Source organism: Crocodylus siamensis, chromosome 1, assembly GCF_052110815.1.
Source record: "Crocodylus siamensis isolate JL-2025a chromosome 1, ASM5211081v1, whole genome shotgun sequence".
In the NCBI taxonomy this organism is placed as follows: domain Eukaryota; kingdom Metazoa; phylum Chordata; order Crocodylia; family Crocodylidae; genus Crocodylus; species Crocodylus siamensis.
This window is the reverse complement of record NC_143395.1, coordinates 121,933,981-121,959,381: the sequence shown is the minus strand read 5'-3', so window position 1 is coordinate 121,959,381 and position 25,401 is coordinate 121,933,981. Positions and strand designations below refer to the sequence as shown.

Here is a 25,401-nt window from a genome sequence, read left to right as displayed (position 1 = left end):
TACTGCATTTAACTGCTTTCCATTTTTTGATGGCTTGAGTGACCTCTTGTACCACGCAGTATTCAACCATTCTGTCTTTTTCTTATACTCTGGGTTCCCTTTTATGCCTTCTGTAGATAGATATAAGGATAAGACACTATTATGCACATGCAACTGATAGGGAGGACATGCGGGGGGGGGGGGGGGGCACATGCCCCTCCTGAGATTGGTCTCCAATTTGGCACCACTCAGGACAGGGCACTTTTTTTGCTGTGTGGGCTGGCGGCAGAATCAAAGGCTTTAGTGAAGTCTAAGTAGATGACATCAACCTTGTGTCCCTCGTCCAGATGGTTAGTTACCTGGTCATAGAAGGACATCAGGCATGATCTACTCTTGACAAAGTGATGCTGGTTGCTTCTTAGCACCTGTAGTTGATGGCCTCCTTAACTAACTTTTCAAAGATTTTACCCAGGACCGAGGTCAGACTGACTGGTCTGTAGTTTGTGGGGTCATACCTCTTCCTTTTCTTAAAGATGTGCACCACACTGGCCCTCTTCCAGTCATCTGGGATGACTCCCAAGTTCCATGATGCTTCTGACAGCTTGGCCAGCAGTGCTGCTATAAGTTTGGCCAGTTCTTTCAGGACTCTCAAGTGCAGGTTGTCTGGCTCAGCAGACTTGAAAATGTCCAAGCATAGTAAAATATCCCTCACCTGTTCTGGGCTGATTTCATGCGGGCTGCTACCTTCTCCCTGTTCCCTGGGCCTCTGGTCAGGTGAGCAGCCCCCATTGGATTTCAGAAATAATGATGCAAAATATGTATCCAGGAGTTTTGTCTTTTCGCGGGCATCAACTGTGGGCTAACCCTGGGTATTCAGTAGGGATCCCACAGTGGAGCCTGCTTTTTTCTTGCTCCCTATATATCTGTAGAAGGACTTTTTGTTGTTTTTTATACTGGGTGCTAGTTTGATCTCCATGTCTGCCTTTGCTTTCTGTATTTTGTATCTTCAGGCCCTGTCGATACAGGTGTATTCTTCCCTGGTTGCTGAGCTGTTCCTCCATTCCATATACACTTTTTTCTTTTTCAGCAGTTCCCTAATGTCCCTGGTGAGCCAAATGGTCTCCTGGCTCCTTTCCCACTTTTTGCCCATGTGGGGATGGCTTTTTTTGAACCATGAGAATTGCCTCCTTAAAGAAGCACCATTGTTCCTGCACTCCCAAATCATCCAATTGCTGGCTGTAGAGGGCCTCTCCAAAGAGCCTCTTAAGTTTGCCAACATCTGCCTGCTTGAAATTTAGGACTTGTGTTCTGGTGACTAATTTTCCAGTCTTATGGTGGATGGTGAACCTTATCAGGTTGTGGTCACTGTTGCCCAGAGTACCACCAATCCTCAGGTTGCCTATGATGTCCTCCCCTTTGGTCAGCACTAAATCCAGAGTGGCCTTTCCTCTAGTAGGCCCTTCCACAACCTGTGTCAGAAACAGATCATATATCATTGCGAGGAAGTTGTCTGACTTGCTGGAGGCAGCTGAAAGATCTTCCCAACAGATGTCTGGGTAGTTGAATGATGATCATGTCTTTAGTGCTAGCTGCCTCTGTCAGTTATCCTGAGAATGCTTGACTGCTCTCCTCCTCTTGGGAGGGAGGCCTGTAGTTGACTCCCACCATCAGGTCTCCCTCTCCTGGTCCCCTTTGTAGCCTGACCGAGAGGGTCTGAAGGAACCATTCCTTGCTGTCAAAGGTGACCTGAAAGGAGGGGTACTGCTCTTTCATGTGGAGGGCCACACCTTCCCCCTTCTTCCCAATCTGATCCTTCCTATAAAACCTGCAACTCTCAATATCCACTGCCCAGTCATGAATATCATACCACCAGGTCTCTGTCAGTCCAATCAAGTTAAATTTCTTCTCAGCCAGAAGGAGTGCCAGTTCCTCCAGTTTATTTCCCATGCTTCTGGCATTCCCATAAAGACATGAGCACTCTCCTAGTCACCTCAGGTTTTCCGTCATGTTGTCTCTGCCTCAAGATGTCAGTACTCATCTGGACATCCATTGTTGAATGCCCTCCTGTGTGATTGTGGCTAGTGGATTCTGCTTCAGTAGTGGAACCTTCTTCCCAGCCCCTAGACATGCCTAGTTTAAAGCCCTCTTCAGTAAATCAGCAGCTTTTGTGCCAAAGAGCTTCTTCCCTCTGCTTGTGAGATGAATACAGTCCCTTGCGTGGAGGCCACTGTAGTTAAACTGCATATCAAGATCAAGGTATCCAAAGCCCATGTGGTGACACCATCTTCTAAGCCTATGGTTGACCTCTTTGACACACTTCTCCCTCCAACGGCCACAGCCCCTGACTGGGAGGATTGTGGAGAAGACAGTTTGTGTTCTTAGGTCCTTGAGCTTTGCCCCCATGATCCTGTAGTCTCTCATGATCCTCCCAGGGCTACTTAGTGCTGTGTCATTGGTGCCCACATGGACAAGAAGCATGGGGTAGCGGTCAGTAGGGGGGACCGGTTTAGGGATAGTTTCTGTAACATCATGGATCTTGGCTCCTGGAAGGCAGCAGACCTCTCAAGCAAAGGGGTCTGGCTGACAGATGGCTCCCTCTGTGCCTGGCAGCACAGAGTTTCCTGCAACTATCACTCCATGTAGTTTCCTTTCTGGGGTTGGTTAATCCCGCATGAGTGCATCATCCATTGATGGTGAGAGGGCTTCCTAACTGTTGTACAATGTTATTGGTGGGACAATTGATGCACATCACGGCTTCAGTCCTCACACGACCAATTTCCACTGGCTATCGGTTGGGGTATCTTGTTCAGGCCCTTGATCCCAGCATCCAATAGATGTGCCAGGCAGTTGCAGCAGGCTGAGTCAAGGGCTCTGTCTGCATGGAGGCTGGGGCCATACGCTCTGTCTAGGTGGAGGCCTCCAAGGCACTGGGGAAGGTGGGGGTGGGCTCCAGTCCAGGAAGCCTAGGGGTGTGGTATGTACTCATCACCATAATGCAGGGTGACCCTGGTTGCATGGCTGCCTGAGTGTTTATATGAGTAGGAGACAAGGTGGGTGTTCCCATGAGGTCCTAACCAGCTGCTGCTGCTGCTGCTGCTGTTGCTGCTGCTATGGTTAGGCAAGCTGGCTTGACCAGCTGCCTGTAGGGGGATCCCCTAGGTTCCCGGCTTCCTGAGTGGCCGGGGGGTTCCCAAGGTCCTCAGGGAGTGGGGAGGGTTGAGCCTTGGGTGGGGGAGGGTTGAGCCCCTGTCCCCTTTACCTAGTGTCCAGCCTTGGAGCACTGGAGGACTTCCCGCAGCATGAGGTGGGGCTTCAGCTGCCTGGGGTGCAGGGATGATGCATAGGGGGTATAAGTGGGTGTACGTGCACCCCCTGAGTTTGGAGGTGCACCGCTACAAAAAGTGCCAACACTGTCATGGGGTTGGGACAGACTGCCCTTAGAGCAGGCTGCAGTGATGCTGGGAGGGAGGCTTGGGAGGATATGGCAAATTTTCGGGTTGCTGCAGCCCTCCCCGTAGTCCCCCTCCCAGTGCCACTGCCACCTGCCCCGAGCCAGGCCAGCCCAGTCCCACACTGGGAAGAGCTCGGTGCAGCCCTGACCCCAGCCCACAGCCACAGTCCACCCCACCTCACACGCAGATCTGGTGGCACACACCCCCGTACCTCCTGGGGTGCACATAGCAGCAGAAGCCATGGCCCCCAGATGAGCTGCTTGCAGCTCAGTCCTATGCCCCACCCCAGCTATGCAGTGCCTGCCTGCCCCAGCCCCAGCCCCACTCTCCTTCACCACTGTGCATGCACCCCTCCTCACCCCTGCTGCAGCCACCAGAAGCCTGCAGGCGGGCTGCTTTGTGGCCCTACATCTACCCTGCATTCAGGATAATAAGCCCCTTTAGCCTCCCCTCCGCCTATGCCTTACATCCAGCACGTGCAACATAATTGAATCCATCTTTTATAATCTAAAATAATATAGAAATATGTAATTTTCCTCTGGTTTGGGCCCCAACAGCCCTCTTCCCAAGGAGGGCTCCAGTTTGGGCACATATGGCAGGAGGAATCAAAGTACAGGCTTGGTCTGCAAGAATCTGGAAGGCATAGAGAATTTTCTACCTCTGAACTATCACAGCTCCCAACAGGACTCTCATACAAGAAGCTGTGTTTACAAAAAGCATTATGAAACAATGGCAAAATCCTTGCCAAAGTTTTAAAGAGGACAATGTGAAAAAGGAATAGAAACCTCCATTCAAGGACATCTTCAAGCTCTGGCTTTGTTAATTAGAGTGCAAAAAGCATAATTTTTATGCACTTTGGGACTTATTTCATGGTATCTACAGGGGTTTTGCTTGAAGTACCTAGGCTCCTTCATGGAGTCTCACATCACATCGTAAATGTGATTCTTCCTTGCCCCATATTTTGTGTAGTCATTTATATCTGTTTGTTAGCATGTCCGTGCAGAGTACCGCCTAATTCCTTGGTTCTCGCCTGCCACAACTTTCATCTTGTTAAAAAAATAGGGAGGGAAGAGATACTACCCTGATTAGTACCCGTGGAAGGACCACGCTTGGTCTAATTTACAATCCAGGTGCTTTATTATTCTGTCTTTTACGGGTAACTGGATGGGAGGCAGCAGCTCATCTAGATTGTTCCTCTCTTCTCTTGTGGTGCCAGAGCTCCTCTCTTCTCTTGTGGTGCCCAAAGGCGCACTTCTCTAGACTTCCTCCTCTTCATATTCCTAGGCGCCAAGTCCCATTGGCTCTCAGTGGGCATGGGGCATCTCCTTGCCCCACCGGGCCGTAATTGCTTCCAGCTGCAAGATCTCTCAAGTAACAGGGTTTCAGTTGGGAACCCTGTTACACTGTACAAAAGAAGGGGAAGGGAGCAAAATGCTAGCAGATTAAAACAGCAATATTTTGTCTCCACACTAAGCAGGTGCACAAGACCATTCAAGGGTTAGGAAATGAAGAATCAAGCTTTTAAGCTCTTCCTTGAGCTGCAAAGGTTTATCCAAAGGAGGTATAATTTAATACTGCTCTTAGGTGAATCTGGGGAGAAACAGAACTTTGCCAAATCTACTCATAAGGAACTTACTAGCTGAGCTGGTGCTTTACTCACAGCGCACTCTCAGACCTAGACACTAGATGGCAATGCTAGTACTGTTGCACACCACCATTAGCTGCCAAGCCACCCTAAACTCTTGAGATTGTGTGAAACAGAAATAAGTTAGCTGAAAAAACTCTTAAAATTAACAGTGCTAACAATGCTATAATTAGCCCCTTGCTCTAAAATGTTACAAAATGCTGCACTGCTGAGTCATTTTCGTACTTTAATGGAAAATGATATTTTTAATTTTTCCCCCTCTTTCTCAAACACTCTAATTACACCTTGGGGAGGAAAACAGTAGCAATGGCACTAACAATACAGGAACAATTGTAAGTTTTAACACTGGACTGTAACTGTTAGAGTACCGTACCACCTTTTAATGATCTCACTTTTGCAAGCATAATGTCTCCACCAGATGATGACTTTGGAGCTGTTGGAACCTGTCAGCTGCATTCCTCAGATTGCCTAGAATGGGTCTGAGTATGATGCTTTGCGCTGGGGCAGAGACGAATAGACAATCTGTGAATCAGTCTATTGATTGACTATTGACTCTCCCTTATATTAATAGATTGACTATTGATCAATACACTCACATGTAAAGAAGGCTCTTACCACTGGAACACTGCCCTGTCCCTTGATGTACATGTCTTGGCCATGTCCACTTTTTTTTAATGATATAGATAACTAAATCTATAGAGACTACTGTGTTCTGTATTTCTTGTTCCTGTGTTCTTCAAGATCATATTTCTAGCAGCCTACAATTTGCTGGAGGTAGCTGCCATCTTGTGCTTCCTTTCATACACAGTCTATTCATAGACTCTTTACTTTTGTTCTCTTATTCTGCTGCTTTTCCATTAATCCCAAATAAGTCATTTGGCTGAATGTTTAAGGCTGGTTCTGATAAACAAGAAATATTACACAGTTCAGTGTCCATTTGTTCCACTGCACAGGTTTTCTTTGCTTATCCTTTTTGATGAATATGCATCATCAAAATGATAGGTTGGTTATTCAGTTGTACTGTACAGCTTCCTTTCTGTACCTTTGTTGTGTGTGGTCTTGTAACTTGATGTAGAGGAACTGAGGCCCACTTGCCACAAATACCCTGAATTTCTTAGGTAGTTGAAGGTTCCTATCCATATCCTATTGAAAGAAGGTTATTAAGGATGAAGGTTAATGACCCCAGCTGACTTCCTGCCCTTAGGGCAGGGGGCTGGACTCAAAGATTTTCTGAGGTCTCTTCCAGCCCTAATGTCTATGAAATCATTAAAATTACATTTTTAACCAGTGTTTCATTAATATTCAGCTAAGCTGTATTCTTTCCTTGCTACCCTGGTGCAGGAAAAGGCAATAACGTTGTAGACCTAGTAACATCTTTGGACTATTTTCTATAAAAGTAATTGTTACATTTAAGCACCCTGTGTTTCTGAGACTGCTCTTGCATATGTCTTTCTTTTTTTCTCTTGCTGGATATTTTATCTGTTTTTAACGTTTTGTGGTATGCACCCTCTTCACCTTAAAGTGTAGCTATGTGAAATTCTTTCCATTTCTACATTTGTTAAGGTCAATCAGTCCTCAGTGCATTCAGTTTATATGTTTGGGAAGGAATTATTCTCTTGGCTACTGCTTACTATTAACAGTATTAACTCAAATGTCTATAAACCCCCCTATTTTTGAGAGAAATCTGATCGACTGACTACAGGCCTGTAGTCAGTGTAAGTATGTGTAAGGTTTACTTATATTAGTAAGGTTCTGTAGGAATAAGATGTGCTCCCTGTCTCCTTTTTTTAGCCAGTAAATGAGTTACTCGTTCTCATACATACTGTAACAGGGCACCCTTTAAGCCCTATTGCAATGGAGGGAGCTTGCATTGGCAGTTGCTGAGAAGTGGGTAAATTACCTGTACCTACTAAAGACGTTAAAGGAATGTGATGCAAAATGGTCAAGTCCTGGTATCATTAGTTAACATTGGAGGTCCATGGTGGGAGGCTTCACAGAGATGAAGCCTGCCCTTATTGGTGCCAGTTGATGAACCAGAAGTTAAAACCCACATGGGTCATTGCCCCAGGGAGGAGACGCACACAAGAGCTCAGGCTTGTGCAAGCCACATGGAGGTATGGTGATTTACCTGGTTCCAGGTGGGAAGTTAGCTGAACCTAATTAGGGGGAGAAGGAAGGGGAAACGTACCACAAACGAAACTCAGCAGGAGCTCTGGATGTGGAGTCAATGTTGCACCTGTCGGCTAGTAACCTGCAGAGAAGGGAGAATCATGTGAGCACTAGTGAGGACAAGCCTGTCTGGGTGATCTTGTTGACACTGGTGAAGTTCCCTGCAGCCATGAATTGGAATAAACATTGTGGCTAGGGACAGAAATTACACATAAACCAATTTAAGTGATAAGAAACTGGCTTAAACCTGTAACAGACCAGATGTTCAGTGCACATAAACCAGTTTGAAAATGGCTAAACCCAGTTTGAAGTAAACCTGGTTGAATGTAGTATTAGACTTAACTGATTTGGCTCAAACCTGTTTATGCAATGTCTGTCCCAGACCTCTTGCTGGTTTAAGATAAACCAGACACCCCCAGCATCCTGGCATACTCTCTGGGCTGGGTGGGGCTCTTTGTTTCACAGTAGGGTTGGCCCTTCCCCTCTGCTTCCTGGACAGAGCTCCTCTGGCACATACTTGCAGACACAGCAGGGTCTGCTGGCTTCCCTGTATCCTGCTCCCCTTTCACCACTTACTGCTTAAGCAGGGATCTCTTCCTCCCCTCTCCCACAGCATGGACAATAGCCAGTATGTGATATGTTAGCTAGTGCTGTATAAGGCTCCAGCAGAGACTGCAGACACAGCAGGGTCTGCTGGCTTCCCCCTGCCCTCCCTGTCCTCGCTGCTCAAGCAGGAAATCCCCTCTTCCATCTCCCACAGCATGGACCCCAGCCCCACAGACCCTAGACATGTGGTGTGCTAGCTAATGCCAAGAGGTGTCTGTGTTTGTGTCTCTCCAATTTCATTGGGATAGGCAGGCAGACAGAACAGGGCTTTTGGAGCTAATCAACAGGTCACCCCTGTAAGCCATTTAAGAAGAGTTTGAAGTAATGGAAGAGAAGGTATTGGTTTGCTAAATGGGTGATGAAGACTCTTATCAGCTCTGGGCTACCTTGCTCTCCTGTGAGTTTGCTGCAGACAGTCTGACAAGCAGGGAGGGAGACTAAAAATTCTGTATCATCAACAGATGCATTCACTGCACACACACCCCTCCTTGCCTCAGAGTGCTAGCAAGGGTCTGGGGACTGACAACTCTCCTACCCCTTGAGCAGCCAGCAGGGAAAAGCCTGGGATGGTGCAGGCAGACCTCCCTAATGAGAAAGTCCTGCGGGGCCTGGCCATGCCCCCCTCAGCTCAGCTCCATGCAGAAGGGAAGGGAAGGCTGCTCTAGCGCTCCCCTGGTTTCTAGCCTGAGCCACTGCAGGCATATGCCTGAATTTCCTCAGTCCAGAGGGATTGTCTGTATGGCTGGAAACTGGTTCAGCCTAGCCAGGTTAGACTAACCTGCAAATATTGAATCAGTTCAGGCTCAGGCTTTTTGAATGTCTGTCCCTAGCCTGTTTGAAGTCTATTAAGAAGCAAAGATGCTTGGTTGGGTAGTGGCTATGGAAAGGAGCTGTGGTAAAGATCCAGTGCAGGGATCAAAACTCATTTACCAAGCACAAGGCATGAGCCTGGGAGATTACAGTATCTGATTCAAGCAAGATCTGGAACTGAGTTCTGTGTGACTGGTTACGAGTAACTAGATGTCTCCTTTTAGTGTGTATAGATGCACTTGGGAGAGAGACTGATAGGTATTCCATCTATGATCATCCGTGGCATGGTATAGGCAAGCTGTGGGGGATGGAGGAACCCTGTGAAGAGCTTAGAAGCCATTTTTTGGTTTGGAGTGGGGCAGAAGATCATACCTCCCAATATTTACTTTCTCTCTTTGTTATTTTTTTTTAGCATAAAAGGCATGGCAGATGAGTACAAAGGAGAACAGTAGAGAACTGGGCAGAACAGACTCAACCTCATTTTTTTTTAAAGTAGCTTTGGACTATCACACATAGAAACTATACTATATGGATCAGACCTGTTCATACACTTTGGTGTCTAGAGACAGGAAACTGATTATATGCTTGCACTTCAGAACTCAAGTTCCATCTTAAACAATATGCAGTTGTTTTCTTTGATTTGAGAATATTATAGTAATACTTCATTCTTATGTTGTGCTTTTCATCAGTAGATCTCAATGTGTTTTATAGAGGAGGTCAATATCATCCCCATTTACAGATGTGTCAACTGAGGGACAAAAACGTGAAGTAGCTGCCTTAAGGTTATCCAACAGGCTGGTAGCTGAACATGGAACAAAACACAAATCTCCTAAGTACTAGTTCAGGACTCTACCCTAAAGGCAGGCTGCTTCCCCTGTATTAAAACAAATAAGGCTTTTTTAAACAGTGATGTTTAACCTTTGGCCCACTGAGCCATGTCATCCATCCCATGCAGCTCTCTATGGGGTGGGAAATAGGGCAGTGGGGGAGCAGTGGCAGCATTAATTGTTTCTATCTTGCTGCCAAATTTCCAGACCCCTGGGGACCCCTGTGGGCTGGATAATGTTTCCCTACCCCCTCACTCAGGGTTGCTCCATGGCTGGATCTAGCCTGTTCATGGGATCAGGCTAGTGTGGCAGGATTGGGCTAGTGTGCAGCTATATCCAGCATAGGAGATCAGACTGGTGTGTGACTGAATCTGGTGTGCAGGATCTGGCTGGCATGCAGGATTGTACCAGCAGACTGATCCGACATATTGACTCATTTGGCCTGAAGAATCAGAAGGTTAAGCCCCACTGTTTTAAAACATGTGAGTTGGACACTTGCGAAAGGAATTATTTTCCTGATTTACTTGATGTATGTATTTGACTCCACCAGGAAAGTGACAGAAGAAAACTTGTAACAAAATTGAATATTTCATGAATTGCCAATAATTTTAACAGTGGACTGTCAAGAATGGAGGAAGTGTGAAGGACCAGGAACACAGAATGGAAATGAAAGGAAGTAGGGATCAGGAATAAAGATGTCAATAATCCAAAAGTGAAAGGCTATTGTTATTTATACTGTTAAATTCACTGTTATTTTCAACGTATTTTTACTTGATCTATTCAGTATATATAGTTAATCCAACAAAGCTTCTTAAACAAATATGAAAGAAAACAGAGCTATGATTAGGGTTCATTTAATAGGCACCTGTCTGGGCATTTGATAATTTTCCATCACTTCTTTATTACCATATAGTAGTTCACAAAGATTTGAGTCTTTCTGTCCCACCTGCCTCCATGGTGGGTGGTCCCACAACTAGAATTTGCTCTTAAGACCTAAGGAACCTATTTACAGAAGGGCAGGTGCCATAAAGCACTTGCTTATCTACTGGTATTGAATAAGGCTTTTGATCCTAGGGTAGCACGTTTTCCCTTTGAACATGCAGGCCAGGGAGACTCTGCCTGGCTATTTAGACTCCTCCAAAGCTGTCTTTTATGAAAACATAACACCCACTTCATACTTTAGAAGATCACAGGTGTGCTAGTGGAGACTGAAAGTAGATATTTTCTTTGTTGGTCTGACTCTGTCCTTATAGGTCATAGCAGTGATTGTTTTCTTTTTTAGTTTCTCTGTTTGCTACCCAAAACTAGTTTTTTAAAAAAGAATTTCTGAGATTTTTCTGTGGTAAAGAGCTTCTTTAGGACTTCTAGCCCATCTTACAAATATTTGCTCACTGCAGTAACCGTCACCACTGCTCAACCACAGGGTGGTTGATGCAGTTGTGATTCAGGGGAAAGCTATGTTGCAATGCATGTTTATACACCCATATAAGCTCAAGCCATCAGGGCCAGATTAATGCATAGGCAAACTAGGCACATGCCTAAGGCCCTAAGTGAAGAAGGGGCCCAGTTGTACTTATTTTACATATTATAATTATTGGGTGAAAAAGTAGGGCCCATGAGTTTGTTTGCCTAGGGCCCACTAAAGGGGGTTAATCTGACCATGCAAAACCAGGCAACCCACTTCCAACAGTTCACATTGCATTGCTGTGCTTCCAGAGCAGTCTGGATACATTACAACCTGTATACCTGCATCAACATCCTCACTCCAGTTAGCTGTGCCTGGTTCTAGCATTTGTGGGGGTGTATCTCAAGTCTCCTAGCACAACAGCAAGTAGAGATCTGCTAAGAACTGGCTTCAGGGACAACTGGTTTTTCCTTCTGTCTGGGTCCAACACATTTGGACAAAGGCTAGGGACAGACATTCAAAAAGCACCTTGCTGGGGTCATCTGACCCCGGTGCTCTTCCCTGCCAAGGCAGGGGGTCGGACTAGATGATCTACCTAGGTCCCTTCCGACTCTAGCTACTATGAAACTATGAAACTATAAGCCTAAACCTAAATTGATTACATCTTTGAAGATTAGTTTAACTTGCCTAGATTGAATCAGTTTGCAACTGTATAGACATTCCCTCCGGACTAAGGAAATGTAGGCACTTGCCTGCAGTGGCTCAGGCTAGAAGCCGGGGGGTGCTAGAGCAGCCCTCCCTTCCCTTTTATAGTGCTGAGCCGAGGGGGGGCATGGCCAGGCCTCTGCAGCACCTTATATTTGGGAGGGATTTAAACCCCTACCCTGGCCTGCACAGTCCCAGGCTTTTCTCTGTTCATTGCTCAAGGGATGGGAGTGTTTCCAGACCCCAGACCTTGGCTAGCACTCTGAGGCAAAGCGGGGTGAGGGGTGTGTGAAGTGCATGCATCTGTTGATGATACTGAGCCTTCCTCCCTCTCCCTGCTTCTTCATAGTGTTTGCAAACCTGACAGGTGAGGGAGCCAGCAGGGAGCTGATAATGCAGTGTTTATCAGCCCATCAACAAAACAAAAGCCTGTCTCATTGGCTCAAGCTCTTCTTACACAGCTTTTTCCAGAATGAAGGGATGTTACCAGCTCACCTGGTGATTAGTTCTAAAAAGCCCTCAGTGGATATTGTTCTGTCTGCCTGTCCCAGTGAAATTAGAGACACATACACATAGACACCTCTCAGCATTAGCTAGCATATCACATGTTTAGGGTCTGTGGGGCTGGGGTCCATGCTGTGGGAGATGGGAGGGAGGAAGGGGGGGAATCCCTGCTTCAGCAGTAAGCAATGAAGGCAGGGGGAGGAGGGGTGGAGGGGAGGTGGGGTGCAGATGCTGTAGTACCTGCAGTCTCTGCTGGAGCTCCTGCTAGGAAGCAGAGAGCACAGCCCAGCCCAGCCCAGCCCAGGGTTGCAAAGCACCTGGGATGCTGGGGGACTCTGGTTTAACTGAAATCAGGAAGGGGTCTGGGACAGAGATTGTATAAACCAGTTTGACCCAAATCAGTTAAGTCTGATATTACATTCAGTCAGGTTTATCTTAAACTAGTTTCAGCCATTTTGAAACTGGTTTATGTATAGTGAACTTATGTTCAGTTACAGGTTTAAACCTGTTTCTGATCACTTAAATTGGTTTATGTGTAATGTCTGTCCCTAGCTAAAATGTTCAGCTCTAATAGCAGTCATTCTAGATGAGGAGAGCGAGTTTAACAAATATTTAATAATAATAATTTGCATTCAAGTAGCACATAGAGTCCCTGGCTAAAATTAGGATTCCACGCTAGAGACAACTTTAAAGAAAGAATCCATTTTGGCTATTTTATCACTGTCAGGAGAAGGAAACAAATTTGAACTTAGAAGACAGTGAGGAAGGGTTAAGTCAGACTGCAGCAGTTTGGGCACATGAAGTATGCCTCAAATAATCATGATAGCTGGATTGCAGAGAGTAGGATTCCCAAATTGCTTGGAGGTCACTGATGGCACATATGTGCCTCTAGTCTGTTTTCCTGGAGCAATAAGTGAAATTGACCACAAAGGGGACTGCATCATGATCCTGTAGGGCTTGGTGAATTACAAGAACAAGTTCATACACACCAATGTAAGAAATACAGGACAGTTGTTGGATACCAGGGTACTGAGGAGAACTGGCATTAACATTAACCCCTCCTCAGTACCTACCTTCCGTGCTGCCTGCCCCCCTACACGTGCCTCCCTGCTACCTGCCATGGCTCATGAAGTTATACTCTGACTTCAGAGAGGCCAGGAAAGAAAATTCAGTTACAGTCTTAGCATTTGCAAGATGGTAGCAGAGGACACATTTAACAGACAGGGCTGTGTGCTGGACTGTCTGGTGCCAGTATATCAAATATAATCTGCTGATTGCAGCCTGCTGTGCCTTGCAGATCTGCAAAACTAAAGGCAAGTATTTTCATATATTTTTGCCCTAGGATGCAGTGTGATTTCTTACCGGGTTCAGGCAGCCAACCAGTGTGCCCATCAACAATGACACATGTTCAAATCAGGCAAGGACTATTAGGGATACTATATATTCTCATATCTTGGCAATACAGGATGATATTAATGAATAATTGATTGGAAAGGCATATGATGATTTCCTGGTTAACTTTGACGGGGACCTGTTGTATTAATTTTTTAAGTATAGGAGTCTATTAGCTTGTACTTGCTATTAATTAAAAATGCATGGTGTAGCTTGCTGCAACTATTTTGGGAATAACTTATAACTTGAATTTTTGTTCTGTATTGCTGGTAGACATTTTGCTTGACTTAGGTGCTTGGAGAGCCTGCTGAATAAGTTTTATTTAAAATCTCTTTGTTTAAGGGTTTTACAGAGAGAAGTCTGTGTATCTTTGATTTCTGAATGATCTGCTTATTCTTCTATTTTTATAAAACCTTTCTCTTTGGTCTGTAAATACTTTCCAAACAACTGTAACTACATAGCAGAAACAAAGGCTTATTAAAGAAAAAAGAGAGCAAGGAACAGAAAAAGAAAACAAAAAAATATTGCAGGCAAACCAACTGCCTGGGAATAATTCAAAAGTATATATTTGTTAAATAGATCAGTACAAATTTGTGCATGTGTTTGTGCTAGTGTGCTTTCTCAGTGACTCTTTGCTAAATATTCCACAGCAGTAGCCTCAAACCAAGTAAACTAAGCTAAACCAACGCCCCCAACCCAACTAACCTTAACAAAACCCTTGAAAGTAACACCAGTTAAAGTGGTATTGGTTGCCTATGGTGCCTGTCTTCTTTCCCTTCCTCTAGCATATGCTGCATACAGCTGGCCAGGGACCATAGGGTGTACAGGGGTTGAATTAATAGTTTTACCTGTCCACCTGATTTCCTTGACTTGTGTTGCTCAAATAACTTCAGGGGCATGATTTGCAATGCATGATGACATGGAGGAGGGTCTGGAGAACTGGCACTGGAGCATGCACAGGTGCAGATGCTGGAGACGGGTGCTGGGACCTGCTGAGAACTATTCCAGATAGATGCTTTGTGAACTTATAGTCCTGATCCTGTTGTGACTTCTGCCCGAGGAATCTCTCTATCAGTCTCTGCATACATCAACAGTAGGTCAAAAGTACCAACTTATGTTGACACAGACGAACTAAATTTGAACTAGCAAGCTTAGGTACCAATAACAGTGCAGTCAACAGTACATTGCTCAGAGAATGCTGTAAAACCTGCCTGAGAAGCTGGATAAATACTGGGGTGCTAAACGTGTGCTGAACTCTATGCTACCATAGCTACATTTCTGAATTGGATACTATAAAACAAGCATGGGTAGTTACATGAACTTCAGCCCAACTTTTGACTGCTGTTTAGATGTGCCCTCTGTTTCAGCTCCTCCCTTGTCTGCTGAAGATCTTTGTATTCCTTATTTCTCTGTTGCATCTCTGCAGCTATGGTTCCTGTATGACTTTCTTTTTATTTTTTTTCTGGCAGCTGAATTCCTTGTTCACACAGCTTTCTGAGAAGGATGGTCAGCCCTCCAGGTGATGAAGTGCCTACCAATGCAACCAAAGAACAAACTTTTTTTTTTTTACAATGCAAAATAAGTAAATATAAAGGAAGCTCTTATCTAATTTTCTGCATCAACACAAGGCCACAGGTTGCAACTCTTTGATATGCCTATCTTTCTCATTTGTGAGAGCTGCTACTCAAAACAATCTTGGGTAAATATTGCAACAGTTCAGCACAACATGGAAAAAGCATGCTACCCTCCTGAAAACAGATAGGCCTTCTGGCAGGTCTAACATACACCAGTGAGTGTACTAGTGCCAGTTCAGCCCCAGGATTGGGAGAACATAAGCATGGCTTCCAGCCTACTGTCCTCCCTTCCTAGACTTTCAGTAGAGCACTGTTCAACCTGGCCAAAGAATCCATTGGATTTCATCCAAACTTCCCTCCTTTTAGGGGTTTGGCATTACTCCTAACTTAAAGACCAAAACAATACATATACTTCTTTTTAAGCTTGGCTGCTTTATGGTTCAAGATGAAACTTTATTTTGTCTAGAGACATACTCTTCTGTAAAGAGTCACATCTGCCACAGATGACGGTCCTACACCAGAACATGTAGCTATTTTCCAGAAATGAGGCAGCTGCCACTGTGCTTGCAGATTTTTTAGGCTGTCATGGCACACGGCAAAAAAACAGACTGAAACAGGGTACATCTACACATGCATTTTTCTGTGGAATTGACTATTTAGCTCTGCAGTAAAGTATCATCATCTATACATGCACCGGTAATAGGGTGCAGTAAACTAATTAACTCTGCTGTAAGATAGTACTGTCCAGGACAGTACTATCTTAGGGTGGAGACATTAAGTGTGTTCAAAAGCATGTGTAGATGCTGACCATGGATCTTTGAGAGCTCTTGGCGCTCTGGTGAAGTGCCCAAATATTGGAAGAGGGCCAATGTCATGCCTATCTTCAAGAAAGGAAGGAAAGTAGATCTGGCAAACTACAGACCTGTATCCTGGGGAAGGTCTTGGAAAAGATTATCAAAGAGGCCATCCTTAACAGACTAGCTGAAGGCAATATCCTGAGGGATACCGAGCATGGGTTTGTTGCGGGTAGCTCTTGCTTGACCAACCTCATTTCCTTTTATGACCAGGTGACCTATCACCTGGACAAGGGCGAAGAGATTGATGTTGTATATCTTGACTTTAAAAAAGCCTTCGATCTGGTAGCCCATGATCACCTTTTGGCTAAACTGGCTAACCACCTCTTCGACCTCACCACGATCTGCTGGCTGGGGTTTTGGCTCTGCGGTAGGACCCAGAGGGTGGTGGTTGATAGAAACCAGTCATCTTGGTGCACAGTTACCAGTGGGGTCCCACAAGGCTCTTTATGGTTCAAGGGCCTATACTATTTAACATCTTCATCAATGATGTGGACATTGGTGTCAGAAGTGGACTGGCCAAGTTTACCGATGACACCAAACTCTGGGGTAAAGCATCCACACCTGAGGACAGGAGGGCGATCCAGGCAGATCTTGACAGGCTCATGAAATGGGTGGATGAGAACTTGATGGTGTTTAACACCAAAAAATGCAAGGTTCTCCACCTTGGGAGGAAAAACCTGCAGCATGCTTATAGGCTCGGCAGTGCTACGCTGGCTAGCACTATAGATGAAAGGGACTTGGGGGTCATGATGGACCACAAGATGAACATGAGTCTGCAGTGTGATGCTGCAGCCAGTTAAGCAAGCAAAATGCTGGGTTGCATCCATAGATGCTTCACAAGCAAATCCCAATGCGTCATTCTCCCATTGTACTTGGCCTTGGTGAGGTTGTAGCTGGAGTACCGTGTCCAGTTTTGGGCTCCACAATTCAAAAGGGATGTGGAGAAGCTTGAGAGAGTCCAGAGGAGAGCCTGAGTAGAGGTCAGGAAAACAAGCCTTATGAAGAAAGGCTGAGAGCCATGGGACTCTTTAGCCTGGAAAAGCGTAGGCTCAGGGGTGATCTGATGGCCACCTATAAGTTTATTAGGGGTGCTCATCAGGATCTGGGGGAATGTCTGTTCACCAAAGTGTCCCAAGGGATGACAAGATTGAATGGTCACAAACTCCGCCGTGACCTATTCAGGCTGGACATAAGAAAGAACTTCTTCACTGTCTGGGCCCCCAAGGTTTGGAATAGACTGCTGCCAGAGGTGGTTCAAGCACCTACATTAACACCTTCAAGATACATTTGGAAACTTATTTTGCTGGGGTCCTATTATCCCTGCTGACTTCCTGCCCCTGAGGCAGGGGGCTGGACTCGATGATCCTCCAGGGTCCATTCCAGCCCAAATGTCTATGAAATCTATGAAACCATCAGGTGCAAATTGCGCCCAGTCAGCCCAGGGAGCTGGGGTTCAGACCCCCAGCTCCTGCCTGCCCCTCTACTGCCGGATGCCACCACCCAGAGCCTGGGGCTGACCCCCATGGATCCTGCCAGCCCAGGACTGCTCCACCCTCGCTCACATTTCTGCAGACCCAGGCCCACTGCACCCAGGAGCAGTTGGATCTGGCTTGAACTGCTCCAGAGTTTATTGCTGAGCATTAATAGCACAAGTAGGTATACCCACAGAGTTACAAACAGTAAAAAGAATGTGGCAGCTGGCTTACATGAAAATTTCTACTGCTGCCAACTCTAGTATACCTATACTAGTATACTAGCCTTTCCATGCAGAGATACCCTTTTCCATAATAAGCCTTCTCTTGCCTGTCCATAATCTGGACCCTCCCTAATAAAGGCAATAAAAATAGCAGGGTGGCTTCTTTCAAGATTTATGTTGCTGATATATTTGTGAGTATGCTTAAGAATGGCTCTCCCTGGCAGTGCTGCTGATGTTATTTTGGCATATCAAGAGATGGAGCTTATATGGAGTTGGCTGCAAGGAGGATTCTGGGCTTGCTTAGAGAAAATTCTTACAGCCTTGTTCCTCTAATCGAAGCACATTACACCCTTTAAAGAGCTTCAGACATTATGGTTAACAAACAGGAGGGGTCAGGAAGCAGTACTTCTGCTTGGTAAACAATTTGTCACTGCTTGTTTCTGTTGTAGCAAGTGCCTCTTAAAACTTCATATAGTGGGCTGTCGCAGTCAGCTCCATATATAGTGACACCTCTAGCAGGGCATGGAACCGTCCTTTAGTAGAGACTTCAAAAATTGTGCTAGCTTCTTCCACATAGGTTTATTAAAACATTTTGGTCATAGTCCCCAACATCATTGCTAATCCCAATTTTAGGCTTCCTTTGAATGGGTTAATGTTCAGTCATGCTGAACAAATAGGTGGTTTAGCACCATAAAGCAAGACTAGGTTACATAGTACCATACAGAGGTCTCAGAAATTTTCGGTAGGGATTTTCACGAACAATGAAAGCTGTCATTACCAAATGAAAGCAGCCAGTCAAAACACAGCCTATTCTTGTCTCTGGGGAAAACAGGAAGATAGTTAACATCACTGATATACCGCCACAGGAAGCTAGAGTTCCTGTGAACTATGCATCTCTGTGGTTAAGCAGCATGGGCACATGATACCAAGATGTAATACCTGTTTTAAACTTGAAAAGATCTAAGTGAACCACTTTCCTGGGACTTTCCAGCAGATTTGTCCTTGTGAATGGCCCTTATTTTAAGTGACCCTGAGATAGCTATACTTACTGTTATTTCTTGCATTTGAAAACAAGACCCTATGCATGACAGGTCTATGCCTCAATCTGCTCTGTTAGCTTCTGGGTTTGAGATTATTGATCTAATAATGTATAATGTTGTAGTAGAAGGCTTGGTGTTTTCGCTACTTTAAGAGAAGGCAGACTGTGTGAGAAGCAGCCTGCAGGTGTGGAGGTGCTAGGAGCTACGTGATCTAAAGGGGCTAGGCTAGCAGGATATAAACTAGGGGAAGGCAAAATGTGGCCTGCCTGCATTCTACTGGTCCGCATGTCCCCTAAAAAATTTAGAAAATTAATATTTATCTGCCCCTGGCTGCCTATTATGTGGCCCTTGATAGCTTGCCAAAACTCAGTAAGTGGCCATCTGCTGCAGCAAGGCTTCTCACTAACACCTGCATGGGTGTAAGCAAGACCGGTGGTTTAGAGACTGGGAGGATAGCAGCAATGGAGGTCTCAACTGATCTGGAAGTGGTGCCAGGGCCCAAGGAATAGGGGCCAAGGCTGAGGAGACGGGCCACAGCTGCAGTGTGAGCAGGCAGGGTCAGGTACCTGCACCCTGTGAAGGGCAAGAACCAGGGGCCTGCAGCTCAATAGGGGTGAGAGCAGATAGGGCCAGGGAGCCTGTAGGTCTCAACTGGCCTAGGAGCGAGGCCATGGCCCAGGACCCAGTGATAGGGGCCAAAGGCCGAGGAGGGCCAAAGCCAGAGACTGGCAGGGCCAGGGAGCCCAGAGATCTCAACTGGCCTAGGAGCAGGGCCTAGGGATAGGAGTCAAAGTTTGAGGAGTGCCACAGCTGGAGACTGACAGGGACAGGGAGCACAGGGATACAGAGAGGGGCTTGGATGGTCAATGGCACTGGGGCTGGGAGCCCAGCAGTGCTGGAGGCTGTTCCTGGTGTGTAGGCTCATAGGGAAGAGAAGCCTGAGCCCAGGAAGGGGCTGAGACTGCAGGCCTGAGCTCCGGGGGGTAATTCCCCACGATGATGAGGAAGTAATTGGAAATGTCTGCAAGCCTTGAGCATGGCTAAAAGGGAGCATGAGGAGGCTACATCATGGGTGACTGGTGCCTCCTGAGTCAGGGGGCACTTGCTCCCCCAATAGACAGTCAGCAACTGGGGGGTGGTAGTCTCCCCATGGCTGATCCTGCCGAACTGCAACTGGCAGCAGTGTGCTGCTGGCACTTCCAGGCACGCCGCTGGCACTTCTGGGTCTGTGGGATTGACCACGGGGGAAATGCTTCTCCTGGTGCACTCCCTGGCCAGTGCTCCAGGAGAGGCACTAGCGCTCTCACCTGCCCCCCTGCCTGGGAACTCTGGCTTACGGGGTGTACCAGTGCACCTACATGTCACCACTGGGCCACATGATTAGCCTTATGGTGATAAGCAGTGACACCTGGGATTGTCAGTGTGAGATCTTGCTTGGGGAACCCTGGGGCAGCCTCCTCTTTCTAATGACATAATCACATCAATGCAAGTTAGTTGAAGGGGAGATGGCCCCAAAGAAAGTAAAGAGGACAAGAGCTTAGGGGGTCCAGGGTTGTTACAGCCACCAAGGGCAGGACCCTATTACAGTTGTGTATTGTGGAAGGAACAGGAAAGTCTGTGGTGGAGAAAACGTTTAGAGTAGATGATCAGACTAATATCTAAACTTCTGAAAAGATTCATGACCCTAACTATGACCCTAAGAAACCTGAAAACAAGACTATTCCTATGACACAATAACAAAAACAATTATCCAGTATGAGCCCTATGAGCCCTATGTAAAACCAGAGTCCTAGTGTGCTAGGTGCTGTAAAAACACAAAGTAAAAAAAAAAACCACAAAACAATTTTTGCTGTGAAAAATGCACTCAGAGACATAGGCAATGAGTAGGGGGGCACATGCCCCTCCCCCCAAAATTGGCCCTCACTGGCCAGGAAGTGGGGAGTGCTGGCTGGTGTCCTCCTTCCCCTGAGAAGTGCCAGGACTTCCGGTTTTGCCGGCGGCACTTCTGGTTTGCAGCTGGCGCTTCTGGGGTCAGCAGTCAGTCACTGGTACCCCTCACAGAGCTAGAAGGCACCAGTCACCCATGCATAGAGACAACTCTGAGTGCTGCCCTCAACCAAGCTGAGCCATATGAACCATAACTCTCTGTTATACATCTTATCTTGGGGCCACTGCACATTCCTTTTCTTATACTTGCCTGCTCCAGCTTCTGGTATAAGGGCTGGGAGCTGGTGTAAGCTCTGGAGACATGCTGTGGCTGCAGAACCATTCGCTTGCAGGGGGAGGCAGACAGAGAAGGTGGGCGCTGCCCACCCCCTGCCAACAATGAGTGGTGGCAGCTGGTGCTGGGCCAGAGTACACTTCCTAGTGCTGGAGCCCTTCTGCTGGAGCCCTTCTGAATCTTGTGCCAGGTCTGACCTGTGGCTCCTCCCTGCTGCCACTGCCCAGTGGGCCCAAGGGAGGCCCAGAAGTGGTGCTGCTGGTGGTGGCTGCAACGGCAGAGATGAGCTGCAGAGAAACCCCAGTGCAGGCTCCAGACAGTCACAGCCAGAAGGGCCTCAGCAGTGGTAAGCATGCCTGTTGCAAGGCCCTGGTTTTTCTTGGCACCCAGCCCTGGCTACCCAGCTCATCATAGGCAGAGGGGTGAGCAGGGCTGCCTCTGTCTGCCTCTCCCTCCCCCCACCTGAACTGCCCCGCATATATAGCACATCTCCACAGCTTATATCAGATCCCAGCCCACATGCTGGAAGCAGTGCCATGTGGGTGCCAACATCAGCTGTGTGATTTGCATGTGGGACTCCTGTTAATACAATCCAGTATACTGTTGGCCTTTTCTACAACAAGGGTACACTCTTGGTTCAATTTCAGCTTATAGTCATTGTGATTCCCAAGTCCTTATCTGCAGTGCTGCACTCCAGTCAGTCATTCCCCAATCTATACTTGTGCATGCAATTATGCCATCTCTAGTGCAGGATTTTGCATTTCTCCTTGTTAAATATCATCTGATCAATTGCAGAGCATTTTTTCAGTCTATCCTGGTCATTCTGGATCCAACCTTACCTTCCAGGGTGTCCGTGACGCCACCCAACTTGGTGTTATCTACAAATGTGCTAAGCATGCACCCAATCCCATTATCCAAATCATCAGTGAAGATATTAAACAATATCAGACTCAGGACAAACCCTACGGGACCCACACTTGATACCAGCTCCCAACTAGACACTGAGGCATAAACTGAGCATGACAATCCAGCCATTTATGTATCCATGTTACATGTATTTTGTCTAATCTATATTTCCTTACCTCATTAGTAAGGATGTCATGGGAGACAGTGTCAAAAGCCTGGATTAAGTCAAGGTATGTCACAGCCTCTGCTCACTCCATCCACAGTGCCTGTCATCTTATCACAGAAGAAGATAAGGCTGGCCAGGTATGACTTGCTCTTGGTGAATCTATGCTCACTGTTCTTGATCACCTTGCTTTCATCTAAGTGCATCCCAATGGATTCCTTGAGCACGGCTCCATTAATTGTCCAGGTATTAAGATAAAATTCACAGGTCTGTAATTCCATGGATCCTCCTTTTTTCCTTTCTTAAAGGTGGGCCCTATATTTGCCTTTTTCCAATCACCTGGGACCTCATTTGACCTCCATAAGTTCTCTAAAAAAGTACTTAATGACTCCAAAAATACCTCAGCCAATTCCTTCAGTACTATAGGGTGCATCCCACCTGACCCTGCCCATTTGAAAGCATCTACCTTCTTTAAGTAATCCTTAGCCTGTTCGGTCACTACTTTGGTTTGTCTGACTCCTCCCCTCATACTGTAACCAAGTTTTCACATTTTTAGGATTCCTTTTCGAGTTTCAGCTCATTGAAGAGATTGCTGTTTAGCCAGGTTGGTGTCCTATTGCATTTTCCCATTCTTATGTCACATCAGCATAGTTTTATTCTGTACCCTTAAAAGGCCTCCTTAAAGTACATCCAGCTCTCCTGGACTCCTTTTCCCCTCAGAGATGCCTCCCAGGGGATCCTGCCCATCAATTTCCTGGGTTTGTTAAAGTCAGCTTTTCTTAAGTCCAGCGTCTTTATTGTGCTGCTCCCTTTCCTTTCTCCCATTAGGACCTTGAACTTTATCATTTTGTGGTTGCTGTCACCCAAGTTTTTGAACACCTTGTTTGTGGGCATCAAGTCAAGAGGAACTTCCCCTCTTGCTGGCCTCTCACATTAGTATCAAAGTTATCCCCAGCACACTCCTGAAATGTACTGGGCTGCTCGTGCACTGTTGTGTTTCTCTCCCAGCAGATGTCCTGATAACTAAATTTCCTCATGAGAACCAAATCCTGCAATTTGGAAGCTTTCATCAGTTGTTTAAAGAAGGCCTCGTTCACTTCTTCCTTCTGATTTGGAGGCTAATAGCAGATGATCATCATGACATACATGAATGACTGGTGCCTACTGCAACTGGAGGGGCACCATGGCAGCAAGGGGCCAACAGGGACCGCCTGCAGCCGCTGCTAGTGGTGTTAGCAGTGGCACACAGCCAGCAAGGACCACCTGCAGCCACCGCCAGCCGTGTTGGTGGCGGCAGGGAGGGGAGGGGGCAAGTGGGAACCACCCACAGCTGCCTCTTGTTGCGTTGATGGTGAGGGAGGGGCGGGTGCGGGCTGCAACTGCCCACAGAAGCCAGTGGTGGCTTCAGCGATGGCCAATCTCAGAGGGGGCATGTGCCCCTGCTACGTGTTGCCTATGATGACATACCCCCTGCTGATCTCTTCTCTGACCTTCACTCAGAGGCTTTCAATAAGGCTACCTTCCACTTGGTACTGTAACTTAGAACACATGGACACCTCCTTTATATACAGGGCAACATCTCTTTTTTTCCCTGTCTATCCTTCTTGAACAAGTTATATCTATCCAATCAGTTGAATCTGTATTTCCTTACCTTGTTAGTGAGAATGTAATGGGAGATGGTATCAAAAGCCTTGCTCAAGTCAAAGTATATCCCTACTAGAGACCTATCAAATTCAGGGCAGCTGCCCTGATTTTGTGGTCTGAGCACAGCAGCCGTCATGAAAATCTCTGCCCCCCTTCTCCATAATCCCCATTACGTCATCATTCCTCAATAGTACTGGGACCTCTCCCTGCTTATTCCCCATGTTTCTTGCATTAGTATATAAACATTTCAGGTATCTAACTGATAGTCCTATCATCTACCTCAGAGCATTACTAAGGCTTTTGCTGTTGCTTCCCCTTACTAAGATTTTTGGCCAGGTCCCCTTGCTCTTTACTTACCTCTAAGCTTTTTTCCTTCATTCCCCAGTGAACCTAGTTTAAACCTTCTCTACTAAGTTAGCAATCCCATACACAAAGACACTATTCCCTGTTTTCATTAGGTGGACCCCATCTCTTTTCAGTAGTCCTTCTTGAAACATCACCCCATAGTTGAAGAAGCTAAAGCCCTATTTGTAACACCATCTATGCACCCAGGGGTTGATCTCTAAAATGTGCCTGTTCCTTGCTGGGTCTTTACCCTTTAGTGGAAGGATGTATGAGAAACTCCACCTGGACGCTTATCCCCTTTACCCTTGCACCGAGAGCCACCTAGTCAGTTTTGATCTGTTCAAAGTTGCCCCGGAAGTGTAATTACTGTGTACACAGATGAGCGTCATGGATAGTAATCAGGGTACAGATTAGTTTTGGCAACTTTTCCATACCATCTTTGATGGGCTTCTGGTGGACAACAGACCTTCGGAGTCAACAGGTCAGACTGGCAGAAAGATGCCTCTATGCCCTGTAAGAGGGAGTTACCTATTTATAAAATGATATAAACATACATTTTATGTATACATACTATATTTACCCAAATACAAGGTAAGGATTTTTTTCCAAATTGGCATGGGGAAAAAAGCCCCTTGTCTTATAACCACATACAAAGAAATCTCACTAAGTTCACTGCCTGTCATTAAACTGCTGCCAAAAGCAGCATGTGCTCAGCAATGGAAACCAACTGTGAAGTTGACTGAATGCAGCCAACACGGAGCATGACCATAAAACACGTGGCCCACATTAGGCAAACATGATGATAAAATAGGTTAGTGTAGCCCATCTAAATGAGACATATGATAGTGCCCATTAAGTGCAGTTCCTCTCACCATTGACTCTTTTTCAAGATAAAGAAGTTCACCCAGAATCCCTCTGTCACCCTCTCTGTCATCCTGATACATCTGACTAGTGTGGCCCTACCCTCCATGAGTTGAAGCTGGACTGGGATGTCTTGTGCCTCATCTGCATATACAGTCAGACCCCGAGTTACACAGGGGATACGTTACTGAAAAACACTGTGTAAGTTGAAACCATGTAACTCAAGGCATTAAGTCAATGGAAAACAGGGGGATAGGGACCTGGGACCAAGATTTGATAACATTATTTCATAATAAAAGGATATTTAAATACAAAATAATGAAATTAATATCCTTATTAAAACCTTTACTCCTAGCTACATGCTCATACAGAGACAAAGCTTTAGCCCTAATTGCCGTGCCGTCGACAACTGCTCCTTTTGTATTGGTTATTTCATTGATCCAAAGATTAAGGAGTTTCTCAACCTTATCTAAATGAGGAATTCCAGTCACCAATGACACTTTCAAACTCACAGAGGTTGTCGTTTTCACAGTCTCTAATTTTTTGCTCTCTTTTTTTTAATGGTACGCACAGTCAATTCACTTAAACTGTATTGACAAG

General features: G+C 46.1%; 1 long non-coding RNA gene across 2 annotated transcripts in view; it reads right to left on the bottom strand.

Annotated features, from left to right (window-relative positions):
• Positions 1–4,695: 4,695 nt before the first annotated feature.
• LOC149873270 (uncharacterized) overlaps positions 4,696–25,401 on the bottom strand; it is a 58,463-nt gene continuing 37,757 nt past the window's right edge. For both annotated transcript variants that reach the window (XR_016439850.1, XR_016439849.1), the window contains exons 4-5: positions 7,265–7,327; positions 4,696–4,834 (exon numbers count right to left, since the gene is read on the bottom strand). This is a non-coding gene — a long non-coding RNA (uncharacterized LOC149873270). The remainder of the gene's footprint in view (positions 4,835–7,264; positions 7,328–25,401) is intronic.